At 48.7% G+C, this 22,852-nt stretch overlaps 1 protein-coding gene across 1 annotated transcript in view; it reads left to right on the forward strand.

Annotated features, from left to right (window-relative positions):
- PARP1 (poly(ADP-ribose) polymerase 1) overlaps positions 1-22,852 on the forward strand; it is a 921,075-nt gene that overhangs the window by 128,793 nt on the left and 769,430 nt on the right. The window lies entirely within an intron of this gene.

A 22,852-nucleotide genomic window follows, 5' to 3' on the forward strand; every position in this document is an offset into this window, starting at 1 on the left:
TTAAATATTGCCAGGTTGGTTAATCTGGTGGTTTGCTTCCCTTCACTACAACTGTGCTATCACTTCTCCGAGATCCAACTGAGCCTTTATACGGTTAAGTCTCTCCTGAGCACACTATAAATACTCAATCAACCTCTTGCCCAATCCCAGAAATTAACTTTTTTCCCTGTATTCACCCCCTTGGTTTTCTTGTAAAGGGCACGCATATAAATAGGGGTCCTACGAAGCTCTGAAGCGGTACCTCGTCAAAATAGCCTGCACAGCAATTGGACCCCTTGCTCACTCTGCTCGTATAGGCACAGCTCCACCTCACTGATGAGGCCCAACAAAGCTGAAACAGGTGTATGGGGTTGCTGTCGGTACTCTTGTTCAAAGGAAGTTTGCCTGGCATTTCGGTGCTGGACTGCCCTTGTGGGTGGGACAAAGACTGATATGCATAGTTATTCCTCCTTTGTGAAAAGTACAGTGAGCTAAAAGCGATGGCTGCGGACTCTCAAAGTGGGGGAAAAAAACACAGAACAGGTTATCATGCCATGTTCTTTCTAGAGAGGGGTGCCTGCTACCCTTTTTGCAAGTTCAAAACGTAAATACAATTGTTCTGTGGTCATGAAACCCTTCTTCCTATCGACATAACAAATATTTTTCTCAATACTTCTTGAGCTCATGAATAACATCCTTCTGTCAGGATAGCAAACATCAACGCCAAGATGGCAAACAACAACAATTTACTTCATAAAACGTATTCTTGAGAAGAACACTTTTTCTTTAGAATAGCAGTCAACAGCTTGCTTCAACACTCTCGTTTCTCAACATTGCATAAACACAAGTTCTTTCATTCAAGAAAGATTCTTTCGACAAAGATTAGAAAATCACCAACTTTCCTGGTCCACTTGCCTTTCAGGACTAACTTCTAAGGCCCTTTCCTGGTGTACTCACCTGCCAAGAAGAAAACTTCTGCCGCTAACTTCAAACTTATTGGTCTGGTTCTAGTACACTCCACACCAGTCCTCTGACGTGGTTTCACAATTTCTTGACTGCTAGCAAAGTGAGATATAAGCTTTTCCACAAATATATCTCTTAAAGGAAATTCATGTTTTGTATCCTTAAGGATCTGTCACAACCTCTTGGCTGTTGGTAATGCTGAATATAAACATTTCCCTGGGTTTGTCTTGGTTTATTTGGCCTGTTGCTTCTTGGTAATAGGTGATAATGGTTAGGAACTTTACCCACTGGTACTTTGCTCAGTCTCATGACAGCCTCTTGGCTGTAGGCAACATCGATTTCAACCTGTCCCTTCTGGATGTTTGACCAAAGTCTTATGGCATCTTTTTGGCTGTAGGCAATACTGGTTCCACCTTTTTTGCTCTGAGGTTTTGACTAAAGACTTTCTTCCTTGTCACTGATTTTCCTTTGTTCTCATAAGTTGACAATCGAGCATGTTTTGCTTTAGTATCATTAAGCGTTAAGTATTCAAAAAAACATTTACTGGTGACCACTTCCTTTCGCGCAGCACCCCGGTGTCACTAGCACTCCCAGACTCTTTGCAGCGGCACCCTTCAGCTGTCGGTTCTTGCGGCTGTGCTTTGGACGCGCATTATCCCTTTTCCCGCAAAGGCAAGCTTCAAATATGCAGCGCGGCGGTCTCTAAGAGCAAAACAAGTTCTCTGGATCTGCCGCGTCTCCTCCAGTCTGCCTCAGCAACAAGTCTTCCTCGCAGCTGGGCTTCTCTGTAGTATGGCGCCTTCTACTGCGCGTACTCTGCAGTTCTTTGGATCCTCGCGCGTTTGGTTGACTTCTGCTGGTGGGTATCTTCTTGGGGCCTCACCTGCACCAGGGACACCCCGAGCTTCCTCTGCTACACGTCCCACACAAATCCGAACTGCTTCTTTCTCAGCTTCTGTACAACGTGACCACAGCTTGTTTCTCAAACTCTTCAGCTGCATCTTCTTCTGGCCTATAAATATCCTGCTCTAGTTGATAGACTACATCTTTGGATATTTTTACTTCTGGATCTCTATAGCCTCCGAGGTCTTCTTTGTCACAGTATTTCTTCCGTTATCGGAATTAAGAGCATAAGTGATATTAAGTTCTCCATTATTTGAAACTATATAAAACTGTTTAAAAAAAACTGAGTGTGACCCGACTGATGAGGGTTTCAATAGTCTACAATTTCACCTTCGGGGCAGAGGCTCTCTTTAGGCTAGAATCACAAAATTCAAAGAGTTTTACTTTTAATTTCTGAGTCTCTAAGTTACCAATTTGACTCTTTAACTGGCTCTTTATAACAGGTGTCTGGAAACTTGATGTTATATTGACTGAAGCATTGATAATATGCTATTAAATATTTGAGAACAAGGTCCTCTTCATCTTCTAAAGATGAGTATTGCCTCTCTACTAGTGAAGTCCTCCCCTTCCCTGAATAGCCGTCTCCTTCCATGTGATCCTTCTCTCTGGTAGCGGCTGCCTTCCCCTGGCCACATGGCAGGAGACTTTAGGGTTGGGGTTCAGTAATGACTCCACAGGATTCATCACAGATAGAAGAAAATAAGTACTCTGGGTACCCAGAACACTTTGCAGAGCATAGTGTAGGTAGAAACCAGTAAATGGCTAGAAAAGGCCTAAGTCAATTCTTAACCTAAAATGGAGGACCCCATCCCTGTTGGTAGGCTCCACACATATATGCTTTTAGATGTAAGTTAAGAGAAAGACCCCTAGACCATATTGCACACCGCAATGATCGGGTTCAGAAGTCCAAGGTACCAAACAGAACTTAGTGCAGGCTTCCTATTACCTTCTGCATGAAGTATTATACGTAACACAACACAATGTCCAACACCGCCAGGAGGGCCACCAAAGTCCAGGGTATCTTTTAGATACAGTCCCTAGGTCCAGAAGGACATATTGCAAATCAAGAAGGAAACCGGATCAACACACAAGGATACAATGTATAACCTATGAATTAATGCAATGTACAGAATTAAAATTCTCTAGAACCTCGGGGGATATTTCTAAAGATCCAGGTTTGGTGGGGAACTCCAGGGACCTTGGGAGGAGCATAGGAACATGTCACAGTACAGGTGAGTACCTTGCAGTATCACTTTTAAGAATGTGGTGAGGAGAGTGCCCATAGGAACAAACCAGGTAAGTCGGTTTATTGCCACAGGTATCGAGAAGATGCCAATCAACCCCACAGGACACCAGTGGCATTCCAGTGGGGAGGGTACCAGACCCAGCAGCCCCAGGAGCAAAAGAAACGGAGCAGGATTCAGAATCGGGCCCCAATGTTATCAAATGAGGAAATGCAGTAGAAGGGGACCTGCACAACCCACGACCACATGGACCCCTGAGAGGGAGTATCTGGAATAACCCATGAATCCATGGCCCAGAGGTAAGTACTTACAGTGGTTGCCTCCAAAAATCTGGTTCCCATAAGGAAAAACGCAGTAAGTAGCAGATTATTTCTAAAGGTTGAAATGAAGGTTCTGGTCACCCAGGGATTGGCACCCTGAGCCAACCATAACCCCCAACGGGCCAAAATTACAATCGTCTTTCAGTGGAGACACCTTCCTTCCAAAAGTGGAATCCGCAACAAGGGTGGTTCCAGGACGGAGGAACCTGCACATAGAACACCCCAGCGGATCAGTAGGGAAACGTAGTCCGCACACAAACTATTCCTGCAGCAGGACAACGGTTCTGGCGACCAGAGATTTATTTTATTTGTATTTTATTGTGTTATATATCGCTTTTAATGATAGTGGTGAATAAACATCAAAACGTCAAAGCTGGTAGGAGACAAAAGAGTACAATGTAAAAGATGAGTTTTCAAAGAAGAGCAGAAAATAGAATAGTCAGTGATGGAACAAATAGCCACATGAAGGGCATTCCAATGTTGGGGGGGGGGGGGCGGGGAGAGGCAAGGAGCAGAAAAGAACAAACGGGACTGGGCACATGGTCGGCGTGGAACATTCAGTCTGAAAAGAGAGGAAGAATGCAAGGGAGGAGATGGACAGTAGAAGGAAATGAGTGACGCAAGATAGCCGGGTCCAAACTGGTAGTGATTTAAAGAGCATAGGAAATGGAATTTGAGTTGGGAATGAAAAGGTAGCCAGCCAAGTGATACAAGTGAAGAAGAAATGGAGTCACAATAGGAAAGAAGGCAAAGTAGACAAACAGAAGAATTATAGATTGATTTCAGGGGCGCAAGACGAGAACTTGGGAGGCCGAAGAGTGTTAGAACATTAGATGAGTCTTGAGAAAATTGAGGAGATAAGGGGTTTGGTGGCCTGAAAAGCGAGGAAAGGGCAGACTGCGAATGTTGTATAGATGGAAACGACATGAACGAGAAGTAAGAGAGATGGTGAGCAAAGGAGAGGTTGGAGTCAAGGTAAAGACCAAGGTTCCAAGTAGAGGGAGAAATGGTAAGACTGGCGGGTGGAATAGATATGGAAAGAGGTGGTGGGTGAGGTGGGATGGTGTTAGCATGGAAGAATAGCACCTCAGTCTTCCCAGCATTTAAGGTGAGAATATGAGAAGCCATCCAAGATTTGATAGCAGAAAAAACAAGCTTTGAGGGTGTGGTGAATTTCGTGAGTGAATGACGAAAAGAATAGGAAGAGTTGTGTATCATTGGCATAAAAGTGATGAGAAAAGACCAAAAGAAGAAATTATGGGTGAGAGTTCAGAAGTGTAAAGAGAGAAAAGGAAAGGGCCCAAGACTGACCCTTGGGGAACACTGTGCTCGAGGGGAAGGGTTAGAGGGGTCTGACCAGCCCAGGAGACAGTAAAAGTTTCATTAGAAAGATAAGATGAGAACCAGGAAAGAACAGTAGCCCTAAGGCCAAAAGAGGAAAGGGATTCCAAGAGCAGAGCGTGATTAACGGTGTCAAAAGCAGCAAAGTCGAGAAGAATAAGAAGGGTGACAAGAAGACATGACCCAGTCAAGACAATTTGGGAGGAGTTCAACAGCTTTCCAGGCGGCGGCAGCAGCAGCAGCTTCCAATCAGGGCAGTATGCCTCGGCAGGAAAGTGCGATAAAATGTGGCTCCAGCAGACGAGCAGGAGGAGAATCTCAGAAAGGGCATCCAGCAGCCAAGGATACAAACCAGAGCTATGCCCAGGCCATTGCATCCAGCAAGTATGGCCAGAAGAGGGGCTGTAAATGTAGCAACGGTGGGTAATTGATGAAAATCCTTGAGCAGGTATGCATAGCGTCCAAAGATCCAGCAGCTCCGAGCTCAGGAACAGGGTTTCCCCTTATATATTTTCTTTCACTCACAGGGGCAGGCTTCTGCCAGTACACCAATCGCGTTAGGGGATATAAAGCAAATGTAATACTGGTCAGCCAATCAGGTTGGCCTCAAAAACCGTCACTCAGGCCCGACCCATAGGAAGTGTAATGGCCTGACCAGGGACTGTCCTAAACCAGTCCAAACTACTTTGGAGGCTGCCATCTTGGGCTCACAATGCGTCCATGTGTCAAAAATGGCAATTGTAAGGCCAGCCTTTTGATTTCCCTGGAAAAAAGGAAGCCCAGCTAAACAAAATGGCAGATAGTAGGACTTAAAAAGACCCATTCTCCAGCATGGGGTCTGGCATGGATTCACATGCTCATGAATATTCCCCGTCAGTTTAATTTCTGAACGCTCTTTCTCCTAATAACCAATCACTGGTCTCTGGGTCATACTGCCCCCAGCTAATGACTGCCCTCTACCGAAGACCCTCCTCTGGCAGCCATCTTCAGATTTTTACCACACGTTCAAGTGTTGGGAGTCCTTGTGCTATAGCTCTCGAGCTTTTACTGCGTTTTGTGATTTTTCAAAGAGTTTAATCTCATTTTTTCGGTCAATCGAGCCTCGAGCTCCACAGTTTCTACTTCCAATCTACGGGGACCCGTTTCGGAATTTTCTACGCCCCTCAAGGGCGAAGTTTTGCTTCTTGGAGGATTCCAGAAGATCTTTGAGGCCTACCCCGCGTGGACATGGCTCAGGACAAAGGGAGCACGATGTCCAGATCCAAGCTGTTCAGGAGCTGCCTGGATGCGGATTGCAGAATATCTTCAAGGCATTCTAGATGCCTCTACTGCCTTCACGAAGACAAAACGCACATGGAGAAGGACTGCGTTTTGCAAAAACATGTCGGAGAGGACCATGAAGTATTGGCGCATCCGCCTCACCAACTGGCTGGAGGGGAAGAGCCCAGCAGCAGGTGAGAAGTGGAGGTCTGAGCGGTCTTCTAAGTCCTTTGAGGGTGCTCTGGTGACGGGGGCCCAACAAAAGGCAAAGCACAGCGAGTCCATGGACACCGGGAGCGCCGAACAGTCGGGCTCCTCGGCTGCCAGGCAGGGTGCACTTTTACCGACTCCATCAACCACCGCTCTGGCTTGGGGGGAAAAGGAAGTCTGAGAACCTGGGTAAGCTTCGGGAGAAGCCCCGGTCGATCCTGACGGAGACAGCTGAGGGGGAGCGAGGCGGCGACCCGCCCCCCAAGGTGAAGACCTCAAGCACTTCCAAAGTCGCGAAGGCCTTAATTCACCTGGCTAAGGCCTCTATCGAGGGAGTCGTGGCGGCCCTGGTGAAGCCTGTGGAGGCTACCCCAGTGGAGGTGACCTCGGGGCCCAGAGGTTTCCTGCCAGCGCAGAGGGAATCCTCTTTTCAACTCACCGATAAGACCCCCGTGAGAACCCCGATGGAAAAAGAGGGGGGGGGGCGGTGGCCATCACGGACACGGACACGGATACAGCATCTGAAGAGGAGCAGGCTGAAGTCGTGAAGATCCTGACAAGAGGTTAGAGGAAATCGGGTCCCGCGGGAGGGATCCCGACGATGCGGATGAAGACAGCGAGAGTAGCGCCGATGAGGTTTCCCAGGAGGCGGAGTATTCCACTCCCCAACCGTCACGCCCGTTGCAGCCGTACCTGGGCTACAGGATAACTCGGGAGCAATCCTGATGGCGATCCAGGCATTGTGTACATTGATGAGGACAAGGTTGCCCTTACCCCCAGCGGACGACCCAGCGGAGCCTGGACCGTCGGGAAGCCCTCCAAGCAAGCGGAGGAGAACTCTTCCCCCACCGCCCCTCCAGCCGGCGCGGCCCTCACGGCCTTCATCTCCTTCCCCGGATTCGAGGGATGACACGGGAATGGAGACGGCCACGACGGGAATGGATGACGGTGGCGACGATGGGATGGGCCTCCCATCACCACCTCCTCGGGCCTCTCCGCCCGACGAAATTGGCTCCTTCCATGCCATGATCGCCAGGGCATCCGACCTCTTCCAGCTCTGCCCCGTAGAACAGAAGAAGAAAGGCTTCCTCTATCAACGGCGTGAGGCGAAGAGGAAGACAGTCCTCTCGGTCCCATTACTTGACGACATCTGGGACGAGGGGCTGGAGCTCCTGAAGAACCCGTCCACAACCCCTGCCAAGAGACCGGTACGAGAAGTAGTACCGAGTCCCGGATTCCGCCCCAATGTGCCTTAGGGTGCAGCCGACCCCGGATTCGGTCGTATCAGCGGCGGCCAAGAAGGCGGCGGCAGGGGCTACGGCTTCGACCTCCCGACCGGACAGCGAAGGGAAGAAATTGGACGCCATGGAGCGACTGGTCATCTCGTCAGCGGCGACAACGATTAAAGCAGCCAACGCCCTCGCGATTGTGGCCCGCTACGACAGGGAGCTGTGGTTTAAGATCGCTCCTCTGCTGGACTTCCTCCCGGACAAGAGAGCTGAGGCCCTGGAGATCCTGCAGGAAGGCAAGGTGGCGTCCGACCACGCCATAACGGTGGCCACGGACATTGCTGACACTGGCCTCTGCCAGATGGGCAACCGTGTTTGCCTTCGCCGGCGAGCTTGGCTCAAGGCAACCGATTTCCGATAGGACGTACAAACCAGAGTTTTGGACATGCCTTTCGACAAACAACCTGTTTGGCAAGACAGTGGACGAGTCACTGCAGGCCATCAAGGCCGACACAGACGGCGCGGGCCTTGGGAGTTTTGCAGCGATGACGGCCGCCCTTTCGGAAATCCGAAGGCGGTTCCTCCACGTACCGTTAGGCGGCCCTTTCTTCGTCGCATGAGGCCTACAGCGGATGCGGCAAGTCGGAAGGATCTCGTCGTCAAGGAGGCCAAGGCGGCATGACCGCTACCAAGCAGGACTGAACCGGCCGTAGCGTCGGGCCCCCACCTGAGCACCCCAGTGGGAGGCTGGCTGGCAAAGTTTGTCAGCGTGTGGGAGTCCATCTCCACCAACCGATGGGTGCTGGATGCCCTGGCCCGCGGGCACACTCTTGAGTTTCTAAAAAAGTGCCCGCCATTCCACCCGTGGCCAGGAAGGAAAACCACATCCCTCAACTGCTGCTGGAAGGAAGGGCGATGCTCAAGAAAGGAGCCATAAAGCGCGTCCCAAAGAGGCTCCGTGGCTCCAGAGTGTATTCGTGACACTTCCTCGTAAGAAAGAAGACCGGCGGCTGGCGACCCATGCTGGACAGTCGTTTAAACAAGTACATCAAGTCTCAGAAATTCCAGATGGCCACCCTCCAGCACGTGCTGGGCCAGCTGGAGGAAGGCGACTTCCTATCGTCGCTGGACTTGGAGGATGCCTACTTACACATCGCCATTCTAAGGGGACAACGAAAGTTTCTCATATTTGTAGTCCAAGGACGGCACTGCCAGTTCAAGGCCCTCCCCTTCAAATTGAATTCGGCGCCCAGGGTATTCATCACGTCTACCCCTACCTGGACGATTGGCTCTTCCGTGCAAGGACAAAAGGACTCGCCATCGAGCACACCGCGAAGATCGTCCAGCTGCTCATGGATCTGGGATTTTCCATCAACTTCGCAAAATCCCTCTTGGTTCTGTTGCAAGTCGCACTGTTCTGGGAACCAGGCTCGACACAGTGGCGCGATTGGCCTCCCCATCGGAGGAAAGGACGAAGGCCATCCTGGGCAAGGTGCAACGGCTGTCGACCATGGACGAGGCCAGGGTAAGGTCCATCAAGTACCTCCTCGGCATGATGTCCTCGTGCATCTACCTCGTGCGCCTGTGCAGGCTGTGGATGCGTCCACTACAAGAGTTCCTCGACGCCCGTTGGGTGCAAGCGGCGGGCAGCTTTGAAGACAGGATCTCTCAGCGAGTATAGACTTCCAGAACCCGGCACATCAGGAGACTGTGACGACGGATGCCTCCATAGAGGGATGGGGAGCACACACCGGAGATCTCCACGCAAGAGGTCTTTGGCTCCCAGAGGAGAGGTTACTTCACATCAACGGCCTGGAGCTCCGAGCTGTGTTCTGGGCCCTCGGGTCCTTCCTTCCGACCCTTACCTGTAACTGTTGTTCTCCAGAATGGGTCTGGCATGGATTCACATGCGAATCCTTCCGCCTACCCGTCTGCGGCTCTTCACTTGGTCCTACTGCCACTTTACGTGCTACCAAATCCAAAGATGGCTGCCAGAGGAGGGACTTAGGTAGAGGCCGGTCATTGGCTGGGGGCAGTATGACCCAGAGACCAGTGATTGGTTATTAGGAGAAAGACAGTTCAGAAACGAAACTGAAACTGATTTTTTTCTTTACTGAGGATTCCCAGCCTGACTGGGAATATTCATGAGCATGTGAATCCATGCTGGAGAACAACAGTTACAGGTAACTAACTTGTTCCTTAGTACCCCAATGGCTACCATAAAGGCACATTGGGCTGCTAATGTGGTAAATTGACTTGCACCCCCGGTGAAGCAAAAACTAAATTAAATATTAGCGGCCACCAGCCTATGCCCTGAAACCAATGTAGCATGTGTGAGGAGCCAGAAATCAGACGCAACTACAGAGAGCTCATAGGTTTGGCTACAAACTTTCATTCAAAATAAAAGGGGTTTGGAACATGACTAGCTGTCCCTTACTTAAGAGGCATTTTCCCTTCCTCACCCAAAAACGCGAAGGGTCTGTTCCATGTTAACATGTCCTGTGTCCGAAATCCTATCCTAATCCTCACACTCTACAAGTAACTAATGTGATAAGGATAATGTCTTTGGGCTTGAAAGTGCACAAATGCTCAAGATAAATTGAAAAATGTAACTCTAGCACAAATGTTCACAGCTCCAGGGGAACTGTGCCCAAGAGGATAACTCGCTCCTCTTGTTGTCACAGTTCACTCCTGGGGAGTGGTCTCCCTTCCCCAGGTTTCTTTAAAACACTTAGACACTTATAAAGGTATGAGTTTTCCCTAAAGGTATGAGTCTTCCCTGGGGGGGTGGGAGGGGAGATTTGGAGAGGGCGGGGTTCCTCTGGGCAGCAAAGCAACTTGGGCTTGGCTTTGCCTGGTGTACTCTCTTGCCAGGACTTTCTCATGTAGCTTCTTTACACACTTGCAAATTTGATGTTGCAAGAAATGTACAACAAGGTGAATGCAAGGCGTTCACTTTATTATTCCAAAGACGTCGGGTCTCAAATTCCCTTTAATTCACTTCGCTTGCTTTCCTCTATCCTAGATGATGTTTCTGGAGTGCCCTGGTGTCCCAGTTTCCCTTCTCGAGACTCACCGGATTTCCTTGGCATTCTCCTGCTCTTTAAAGGGCTTGTTTGCTTTGCTCAGATGCTCACGGCTCCTGCCTTGTTGTCGGGCCCTTTGTTTGTTTGGCTTTGGTACTGCTGCTCAGCTCCTGCGGCAGTCAAAGAGATTTCCTTCTCCCTGTTGCGGTTCCAATACTGTGAACCAGCATCTGCAGTCTGGTCTTCCTTCCCCTAAGCTGGCTGGCTCAACGGTGTACTTGTGGCTCGGTTGTCCCTCTGTCCGCACCGAGAGGAAGAAGCTTTCCCAGGCAGCGTATCTGCTCTCTATGCTGGTTGGGACCTTTAAATGTCCCCGCACCTAACAAGTTTGCGAACCCTAGAGCGCGTGATGTGTTTCTCTGACTCATTTATCTTCATTCCTCCGTCCCGTCTCTTCATCCCAGTATTTCTATGCATTTGGGATTGGTAGGCAGTTCTTGGTAGCTTACTCATGGAGTATTGAAAAATGTCATTAGTAGATTTGGTGGAGGTCTGGAAAGAACAATCACTGTATTGAGATATGGAGGGGGCGTCCCCAAAAAGGGAAAGGATGGAGTATGTGCGCTCTCGTGACTGCCATGCCATCTCCCGGAGGGTTCCCCCCCACCCTCCTATGTGGTCTTCCCTCGTGTAGCTGCTCCCATGGTCAAGATCAGGTAGCGGCTGTTGTCCCCTAGCCACATGGGGAGAGGCTACTTCAAAGGAGTGATGACGACAGATTCATCACAGGTGATTAAATTACCCTATGGCAGAAATGGGGTACCTAGGCGGCACCTCTGGGACTGGGCATCTTATGGGTAACTGTTGGGGAGAATTTTCATTTCTGTGCCAATTCCCTTAAACCTTAGAGATCCCCAGCTCTTTTTGCTGGACTCCGCTTTTTAATTTGAACCCCTGAGTGAGACTTTTCTCACTCGTGTTTTTTCTGACAAGGATTTTTGTGTTTCTTTCTGTTCAATGGCGTCTGGTAAACTCCGTAGGCATATACTTTTTGCATTATGAGACACAACACCTTTTTTGTGCAGTGCCAATGAGAACTCCCTTGGACTTCTCTTAATGTTCAACAAAAGCCATCGCACTAGCCCTACCCACAGGCTACACCATCCTTAGGCAAGATAGATGTGATAAGATTGGAGGGGGAGTCACCCTTATCCACAAACTCACTATCCATCAGATTAGCAGAGCATAGTACATGGGGTGGTAATGCTGATATCCTATCAGCCAAGCGTACGCTCTCCCCCAATAATCGAATCAATATCCATATCCTATACAGACCTCCCGGACTCCCAGCTGACTTCCAAGAGCACCTCTCCCATCGACTCAGCAACAACATTAAAAAGTCCTCCAAAATCCTTCTATTAGGAGACTTAAGTTTAGGATACAATGATCCTAAGGATAAATCCGCTGCAGCCCTAGCTTTAGAACTCGCAGACTTGGGTTTCTCCCAAAGAGTCCTCACCCTACTCACTCGAAAGGCCGCACCCTTGACTGGGTCATGGATCACAACTGTGCATCCAACATTACCTCAAACACCGCCCTTCCTTGGACGGACCACACATGCATCGAATTCCTCATCCCCACCAATCCTAAACCTAAGACTCTCACCCACGCACCACCTGCCACAATAAGGAGTTCTAAAAAACTTAGCGCAGACAACTTGCGTCCCCACCTTAAAAGCCCCTGCCTAGCACCTTTCTCTCAGGACCCAAATATAATATCAGCTATCTTCAATGATACTCTCACCAATGCCATAAACTCTATAGCCCCACTTGAAAGCAAGAAGTACAAAAAATCATTTCACTGCAACTCTTGGTTCTGGGAAGAACTCCAAACCCTCCGAGCTCAAAAGCGCCAGTCGCTTAAAAACTGGCAAACGGATCCGAGTGATCTAAATAAGAGCCTCTTCAAACAAATAGCCCTGCAATATAAAAAAGCCATTTTAGCAGCAAAATCCAACTCCTTCAATGATAGGATCTCAAAGGCCAACTCCCAAGCTAAAGAACTATTCGCAATCTTTAATGAATTAGTCACTCCTCCGGCTACTGCTGACGAGATAACTAAAGACGAAGCCTGGTGTGCCAGCATTCAGTCCGCCATGCTCAACAAAATAAAACTCCTCCAGAACAAAATCTAAAACCACTGCAAAGCCCTCCCAAACCAAAAAACCAACCGCCCTACACAAGACAAGCGTAGTAATCTCAATCGCGCTCAATTCTCCTTCAGAAACGTCACTGAACCCGAGCTCCTTAATCTCATCAAAAACCTCAAACCATCCCTCTGCAAAGCAGACATTTGCCCACCCAAAATCATCAAGGAATGCGCCATTGACCTAGCACCTCTGATTACTGCCTTCATTAACGCATCTTTCCAAACAGGAACTGTCCAAAACAATCTCAAGGAAGCCTGCGTGGGCCACTTCTAAAAAAGGCCACACTTGACCCAGCGCAACCAAACTACTACAGACCGATAACGACAGTCCCGTTCCTCCTAAAAATCCTGGACAAAGCAGCTCACATCCAGATCCAATCATACATAGAAGCTAACTCCATACCAGGCAAAAGACAATCTGGCTTCCGTGTCGGGCATGGAACAGAATCCGCCTTATTAGACCTAAAAAATCAAATCTCACAGATCATGGACAAAGGCAAACCTGCCTTGCTCCTCCTTGATCTTTCAGCTGCTTTTGACCTGGTAGATCACCAAACACTCACCACCCACCTCACCCATGCAGCCCATTTCTCTAATCAAGCAGCATCCTGGATCACTTTCTTCCTTGAAGGAAGAGCCATGATGGTCTACTCCGACACAGCTAACGCAGATCCTACCACTATAAACTGCGGTGTCCCCCAAGGATCTTGTACAGCCCCCACCCTCTATAACCTCTTCACAAAACCCCTCTTCGACCTACTTGACTCCATGGGTGTTGCATATACAAACTATGCAGATGACACTCAAGTACTTTTACCCCTATCTGGACTCTATCACCAAGACGCCATGGCCCTTCACAACATCTATGCCACTATCCAAGCTTGGATGGCAATCAATGGCCTCTGTCTTAACGGGGAGAAGACTGAAATTCTCTTCCTGGGCAGACAAACACATTATCGAAACTAAGCCCCCAATACAACAACTTCAATATAGACAACTCAACCATCTCCGTATCATCCTCTGTCAAGACTAGGTGTTCACATTGATGCAAATCTATTGATGAACAAACAAGTCAGCGCCATAGCCTCTGTATCAGCGTTCAGCACCAAACTCCCCAATGCCATTAAACCCTACTTATCCACCCCCAACCCCTTGGCCATAGCTAGAGCAACTATAGGAGCCAAACTCTATTATTTCAACACCCTTCTAGCTGGCACCCCCGCCAAAAACATTCACAGACTGCAAACCACACAAAACAATGTCCTCAGAGCCGCCGTGAGCATCCCTAGAAGAGACCATATATCCCACGCCAGACGTGAAGTATGGTGGCTCCAGGTCAAAGACCGTATTACTCTGAAAATCCTCACCATCACTCACAGGTGCATCAACAAAACCGCTCCAGCATACCTATCTGACGCAATATCAAGGACCTATCTGACGCCCCACCAGAGCTCAGTACACCAACCAGCTACACATACCACGCATAAAGAGAGCCACAGCGGGAGGTTTAGGCTTCTCCTATATTGCACCGAAACTCTGGAACTCACTCCTTGCCACCCTTGGAGCTCAAACTTCCATCTGTCTTCCGCAAAAACCTCAAGGCCACTCTCCTCAACTAGCAAGTGGAGGACTGCCTCCTCCACTTCTGCCATGTATATTGTAATATAACACAAATGTAATATAACTATATTGTAACCTGTATATATACTGCTAATGACTATGTAACTATATTGCAACCTGTATATATATTGCTAATGACCATGTAATTAAGTAACTAAGTTTTGTACTGTAACAAGTGCCACAATGTCCTCTGGCTGTTGTGCGCTATATAAATACGAATAAAACAAAACAAACATATTAACTCATTCTTCCCACTTCTCATGTAACATTGTGTTACACTAACTTGAATGGCGGTTTCTTTTTTACTACTGTGCTATGTATCTGCAGGCTGATTCTCAGCTGCAGTACAGCACCCAAGGGTGACAATTTTCCCAAAATTGCCCCTGTCTTCTTTTTTCACCATTTCTGGTCAGTTAGCTCCTTTTGGGCTTTTACTCTGAATCTGGTTTGAGTCCTTTGTGCATGTGGCCTTGGCAGGCTTCAGCCCTGAAGCATGTCTGGAAACGTATGAAATGAGAGGGTCCTGAAACTTCCTTCTTGTTCTCTAGGTGTGCCCGAGTGAAAGCAGTTCTGATTGGCTGGCTGGATGTCCAGAAGGACAGCCACCCTGCTGGGTGATTGATAGTCTAGGTGTGTGAATGAAAGTGAACTTTCTTGAAAGCCAAGGTTTTTGGGACTAGAGGTAGTCAACCACTGGAGGACCACATCCGATGTGAAGAGACGCCAGCAGCACCCTCCTGAACCTTGAAGTGCCCAGTAAAGCCCTGCAGCTGTACTGACCCCGTTTTTGCTTCGACTTGGAAGACTCCTACAGATGACTTCCTCCCTTGGCCTGGTGGACCAACTAGCCTTGAGACGAGCTTCATTATGGAGCAACCCCCCCGATTTTGCTGCGACTTTCCAAGGCTGCAGAATTCTACTGCCCGGGGACCCATGACCATCAAGTGCATTGCCTTCGGAAGTGTGTATCCGGCCAAAACCTTTGGGCATCCAGAGGACCCTACAGAAATCTTCATTCAGAGTCCCCTCACCAGAGTCCAGAACCGAAGGATAAAGTATCTTCTTACCGGAGCTGTTCGTTCATCTTTGGCACTGAGAAAAAGCTGCCAAAACTACCAAAGGCAGCTGAATCGAGGAGAATCCATTGCTGCAGAGCACCTCTCTCTCTCGAGTGCTGCCACAGGCCACCAGACATACTCCCTTTCGTCACCACGACCAAGGACCAGGAACAATGGTTTGCTACATTGCAACAGGAACACATTTTCAGTTCACAGGTAGTGTGGTGCTAGTTAGGGTGCATCTACCTTTTGCCAATTGTGGTGCTTCCTAACTTGGAGTACTATTTTACCCTCTTTTGAGTTGGCCTTCCAGCTTGTGATTCTTGAAGGTGGTGCCTCTTGAGCTTCTGATTTTCTATTGAACTACTGACTATTTAAAATATTTTTGAGAGCATCAGAACTTTGAACTAGCCCATTGCCTTTCGCTGTCCTGTCTGTCTAGAGGCCTCCTGAACCCATTGGCTTTAGCAGTGCTTGTTCCCTTACAGGTTTTAATTGTTGAACACTATTATTACTGGGATAAAAGACTGCCTACATCCCTCTGGGGGAATTGAACTGTTTTTCAAAGTACAAAGTATATTCTGATCGTACTATCTTTCCCTCCTTATGACTCAATATTGCAATGGTGATCATAAATAAGTGTATTACTGACCGCAAATTATATCACTCAATGTGCTGGAATATGTATAACCTATGAAAAGTTACTCACCTGCTTTATTGCTCTTGTTGAATTGAATCCTAGCTTCGGGATTAATGTTGCTATTAGTTGCTGCTTTTTAAAGATTGTCTAATTATATGTGTGTGTGTGTGTGTGTATATATATATATATATATATTTCTGAGGCTTGTGGAATCTGCTTAGATCACATGCTGTGCATAGGCCGACATCTAGTGGAAGCTGCGGAGTATTACAGTTTGTTTTTCGAAAATCGAAAAAGGGCGTCGACACAGGGCGTGCCAGTAATACTATCCCTAGTGTGACGTCCACTGTACCCATGATCCCTCACGCGTCTAGGATCCCCAGATTGTTTTTTTCCGCCATTCTGGTCGGAAGCACTTCATCGGAGTTCCCTGGCTTTGCCATATTTGCACTTAAAACTAAATCTAATTTGCCCCGTTTTGTCACCCTTACGTCGATCAGCATCTCGACGCCGAACCGGGGAGGAGATCAACGTCGAAACCCGACGGATTGGGCCTTGAGGCTTCCGCCTCGGCTCGGGCCTGGGCCGCTGGCCTCGGCCCTACAAGTAGGGAGAGTGGGGGGTGGTACACTTCCACACTCGGTTATAGACACCTTCTTACCTACACACACTTGCCCGCTGCCCACAGGCGCGTATGGAGGGTACGCCCTTTCAGTTTTGCCCCAAGTGTAATAAGAAATACCCTTGGGTAGATAAGCACGCTACGTGCAACCTTTGCCTGCTCAGAGACCACCCCGAGGCGGGTTGCAGGGCCTGTAGCAGGTTTAAGACCAAAACTCTTAAGGACCGCTCCACCAAGCGTTGGACTCCACGGCAGCGACGCCGGACTTTCGGACGGCGAGGGCAACAAGGCGTCGAAAGACAGCCTAACGCACGTCCCCGGCCTCGGAAGGTCGTCCGTCCCGGCGACTATGGGGAAGTCCCCCGGCGACAAGAGCGTTACACATACACACGCTAAACACAAAAAAGCCACCCGAGATTCGACGTCGTCGAAACCTCGGAAAGAGGCACAGAAGGAGCGGTCCGAAAGGACGTCCTCTGGGCGGTCCCGGTCGAGGTCGCCGCACGACGTCAGGCAAGCCTCCACACTTGCACATAGTGCCTCGCCCATTAACATCACGGAAGATCACTCGTCCGGAGACGAACACGACTTCCATCCCCAGCCTGCACCCCAGGGAAAGGGCACATCACTTGGGAGTAAGGAGGGCCCAGTTTCGAAGCCTAGTTCGAAACACAGGGATTCCACCTCCGATCCTCGACGCCAGGCGTCGAAAAATAAGGGAAATGGTAAATACACTTCCACCCACGGGGAAGGGGGTAAGCAACAAAGGAAACAAACCTTACAATCCTCCACAACAATAGAACTGACTTCCCCGTCCAAGTCTTCTCAGGGACAGTCCATAGAGAGTTCCAGCAAGGTCACCCCAAGCTCAAAACTCTGGTCATGCGAGGACATTGACAGAGTAATGTCAAGGATGTCCTCCTTAGCAAATTTCTTCGAAAGACACCCTGACCAACTACTAGCTTTAAACCCTCAGGAATCTTCTCCCTCAGGTTCAAGGGACCCTATCCCTTCAAATAAAAGGCCCCGGGTCGAGACACCTTTAGAGGCTTCAGACCCCTTCGAGGTCCAACCCTATTCTTGCCTTTTCCCTACAGGCCAAGGAGACTCTTCCCTTATAGAGGGCCAGGATTTTGAGACACCAGAAGATCTCGCAGTGTCAGATTATTACGGGGAGGACGAAGACGAGGATGAGCCAGAAAATAGCCCAGATATTTTCAGAATGGACTCACCAGTCGAAAGGGAAGCCCCAGTGTCTGATTCCCCAATAGATAATCAGCCCCTACTGAATGAACTGCTCTCTCGGGCAGCTAACCACTTCCACATAGACACACAAGGTGTCCAAGAAGAGAGGGACTTCGCGGAAGAACTAATAGGGGAAAGGAAGACAGTAGCCCAGACCATTCCCATCCTGAAATCTATTCAACGCAGAATAGCACCATCCCTTGTCAACCCAAACCTGACAAGACCTGTAAACCCTAGAGTAGAGAAGCTGTTTAAAGCAGCCCAGTCGGACCCTCTATATATTAGAGGCCAATTTAAGCCAGACTCTCTAGTCGTAACTAACACCCGCAAGAGAGCTGGAACCCCATTATCTTCCTCGGAGGCTCCCCCCGACAAGGAAAGTAAGAAACTCTATGGTTTTGGTAGAAAAGTAGCTTCCACGGCAGCCTACCAAACCAGAATCGCGAATTCCACCACACTGTTGGCCAGCTACAACTGCCATCAGTGGGAAGAAGTGGCAGCACTAATAGATTCCGCTCCCGAACCCCTTAAGAGCCAGCTATCTCGCATTTGTGCAGAGGGAAGAAACGTCTCAGGCTGCATTTTAAAAGCAACTTTAGACGCCGCAGACAATGCGGGGAGAATTATTGCAGAGGGGACTGTCATCAAAAGACATGCTTGGTTGAGGCAGTCGGGATTCAGAGCAGAAACACAAGCTGCACTCTTAGACAAACCAGTGGAAAGTGATCTCCTGTTTGGAAAGGCAGTCGAGGACGCACTAAAAAACGCTAAGGAGGAATTCGACACCCTCAAATCCCTTGGCCAGTTAACTACAAAACCACCTAACCAAAGAGGGAACGGCAATTTTCGTCGCCCCCGCGGCCAAAATTCCAATAGAGGAAATAACTATTCCCACACCCAGGGTACACAGTGGAACACCAACTCACAACAGTCTACCCAAGGGTATGGTAGGGCTAGTAGAAGAGGACGTGGTAGAGGCAGAGGCAGCCCCAGTAAAGGAGGCGTCCCAGGACACCAGGTAAACAAGGGTATCTATTCAACTTACTTCCTTGTGCCAAAGAAAGATTTAACAATGCGCCCAGTATTGGACTTACGGCCTGCCAACAAGTATGTCAAGCCCCAAAAATTCCGTATGACCACGCTACAAGAGGTAATCCCACTCCTAAAAAAGGGGGATTACATGGCAACCTTGGATATGAAAGATGCCTATTTTCATATTTCCATGCTCCCGGCGCACAGAAAATACTTGCGCTTCAAGGTGGACAGTCGCCACTACCAATTCAAGGTACTGCCCTTCGGGATAGCTTCAGCACCAAGGGTATTCACCAAGGTACTGGCGGTGGCAGCTGCACACCTACGCAGGGAGGCAATCCCAGTGTACCCTTATCTGGACGACTGGCTCATAACGGGGGAAACCCCAGGAATCTGCAGATCAAACATTCAGAGGACTATCGACCTCCTCCACGAATTAGGCTTCTCTATCAACGAGAAAGTCAAGTCTGGTGCCAAGCACCTCAAACCAGTTTCTAGGAGCTATCCTAGATACTCAGAAAGAATTGACCTTCCCTTCGGAAGAAAGAATTCGGAATATACTTCTGCAAATTCCGCATTATCAGTCAGGTCAACAGATAACAGTACGCAAAGCTATGCGGTTACTGGGCATGATGGCGTCATGCATTTACCTGGTCCCCCACGCGCGTCTGCGCATGCGTCCCATGCAGGAATGGTTGGCGAAACAGTGGTCTCCGGCAAGTGGTCAGTGGGACGATCTAGTGGTCGTTTCGCCAACACTCGTACAGAGCCTACACTGGTGGACAAGAGAGAATCTCGCAAAGGGGAAACCCTTTTACGAACCCGAAGTACAGGCAGTGGTGACTACAGATGCATGCCTGACTGGGTGGGGAGCTCACCTTCTCCACCACACAGCTCAGGGTCTCTGGTCTCACTCAGTAGCCAAGAACCACATAAATCTGCTAGAGCTTCTGGCAGTATTCCGAGCGCTGCAGGCGTTCGAGCCCCATCTACTGAACTTGTCGGTGCAGATCAGGACGGACAGCACGACAGCCATGTTCTATCTGAACAAGCAAGGAGGGACTCGTTCGCCAAATCTGTCCAAGCTTGCCCAGAAAATATGGATATGGGCACTCAGACGGAACATCTTCCTGTCATCGCAACATGTTCCAGGGGAGCTCAATTCCCTAGCGGATGCTTTAAGCAGAGACTCCCTCCCAAAAGAACACGAATGGGTCCTTCACAGAGACGTAGTAGAAGATCTCTTCTCTCAGTGGGGTTTCCCCACTATAGACCTATTCGCCACAAGCGAAAACAAACCATGCCCAGTATTTGCATCCAGGTTCCCCCAAACGGACTCCCAGGGGAATGCCCTGTGGATGAACTGGTCAGGGATGTTTGCGTACGCTTTTCCACCAACTCCTCATCAGGAAGGTGGTGTACAAGATGAACAAGGAATCAATGACGCTCATCCTAGTTGCTCCCATGTGGGCGAGACAACCATGGTTTCCACACCTACGCAGGATGGCGGTGTGCGAGCCCATCAGACTCCCAGCCTGGTACAACCTTCTGTCCCAGCAACAAGGTCAAACAGTGCATCAGGAACCCAACTCTATGAACCTAGCAGCATGGCTCCTGAAGTCATAGAGTTTGGACATCTCAAATTACCACAGAGGTGTATGGACATTCTAAAAGAGTCCAGGAAACCAAATACAAGACACTGTTACTTTGACAAGTGGAAAAGATTAGTTATCTGGTGCCAGAATAAACAAATCAACCCGGTTGATTGCACTCCTTCCAACGTTGTAACATACATGCTCCACCTGCTGGATGCAGGGTTGGTTTTTAACTCTCTGAAAGTACACCTGGCAGCCCTCTCGGCTTACACCACATCCCATAACAGGGTCTCGTGGTGGAAAGTACCAGTGGTTAAAGCCTTCATGGAAGGAGTAAAGAGACTTCACCCTCCTATTTCGAACCCACCGCCAGGATGGGACCTCAACGTGGTGCTAGCTAAGCTCATGGGCCCCCCCTTCGAACCCATGCATAAGAGTAGTCTCAAACACCTGACTTAGAAAACGGCCTTCTTAGTAGCCATTACCTCCATAAGAAGGGTCAGTGAAATTCAGGCTCTGTCAGTGCAAGATCCTTTCTTTACTATCCACAAGGACAAACTGGTTTTACGCACACACCCTAGGTTCTCACCAAAATTCATATCCAAGTTCCATGTAAACCAGTCCATCGAGCTTCCGGCTTTCTTCCAAAACCCACAAAGCTCGGCTGAGGTGAAACTACACACCCTAGATGTGCGTAGGGCGGTCTTATACTATGTAAATAAAACCAGACCGCTAAGGAAAACAGATCAACTGTTTGTCTCCGTAGCTACAGGCAGAGAGGGGGATCGCGCCTCTAAGGGCGCTATCTCTAAGTGGATTATCAACTGTATACAGCTGTGTTACTCTCTTTCTGAAAAGACTCTGCCTTTTACGCCAAGGGCCCACTCTACTAGAGGCATTGGGGCCACTCTGGCTTTCATTGCAAATGTTCCCCTCGACACCATTTGCAAAGCAGCTACTTGGAGCTCTATTCACACTTTTACTCAGCATTACTGCATTGACACTCATTCCAAGACAGATACACAAGTGGGACAAGCGGTTCTAAGACACCTGTTTGCTCATGACCCTTCTCACATCCCACCTCCTTCTTCTGGTACTGCTCGCTAATCTATGCACAGCATGTGATCTAAGCAGATTCCACAAGCCTCAGAAGGGATACATTACTCACCGTAATCGTATTTCTGATGCTTGTATCTGCTTAGATTCACATGCGACCCACCCTTCCTCCCCTCCGAGAGAAGGCGCATGGTTGCTTGTAGTCTTACCTTTCTGTCTATCTGCTTGGACTTCTGTACTCACGCTACTCCTCATGCTACCTCATGTCAGGAAAAACACAATCTGGGGATCCTAGACGCGTGAGGGATCATGGGTACAGTGGACGTCACACTAGGGATAGTATTACTGGCACGCCCTGTGTCGACGCCCTTTTTCGATTTTCGAAAAACAAACTGTAATACTCCGCAGCTTCCACTAGATGTCGGCCTATGCACAGCATGTGAATCTAAGCAGATACAAGCATCAGAAATACGATTACGGTGAGTAATGTATCCCATACATATATATATATATATATATATATATTATTTCTAGTATAATTTTAAGTGTTTATTTACTGATTTTATTGTACAGCTCACATTGCCCCTCTTAAGATAAGCCTGGCTGCTCAGTCACACTACCAACTTGCGTAATACTGGCCTATATTATAAGGTGGGTTACCTAATACCAAGAGATACGTCTTGTATAGTCCCACACCAGTTGGGTTCTACAAATTCTTATCCAACAGTGACCCAATACCATATACACCATAAGTATAGAAAAGAGGAATGTAGTGGTAGCGGGACTTTACCAAAAGTCCCTCTGACCAACAAATTAAAGTAAAACCCCCAAAAATAAAGCGGGGGAAAAAATCAGAGAGTAAGGGTCTCATAAAATGAGACTGCAGAACCCCCAGAATGGAATTCTGCCTTAAGAATGTTATAGGGTCAGTAATAAACGGGAGGTCTGTGGCACCCCGCAAGGCACGTTGACAGCACCAGTGGCTTTGGCCGCACTAAACACTCTGGCCACTCAGCCTAGGAGGGTAAAAAATTGGCCTAATGAGACAGTCTGTCATCCAAGATTGTATGATCGACTCAATCCAGCAACATCAAGAGGACAAAGCCACCTTTGTCCATCACCTGTCCTGGGAGGTTAGCTCAGCGGCAACGTGCGTGCCTTGGAAGCAAGACAACACGAAGCAACACAGGTTTGATCCCTGTGTCCGTGCTTAGAGACCTTTGGGTGCTTAAGCGTGTTATAAATACGCAACTAAGACAGAAAAAACAATTATGCAACTAAAAAACAAACAATTCCTGTAA

Source organism: Ambystoma mexicanum, chromosome 4q (assembly GCF_040938575.1).
Source record: "Ambystoma mexicanum isolate Mex_15411 chromosome 4q, UKY_AmexF1_1, whole genome shotgun sequence".
Taxonomy (NCBI): domain Eukaryota; kingdom Metazoa; phylum Chordata; class Amphibia; order Caudata; family Ambystomatidae; genus Ambystoma; species Ambystoma mexicanum.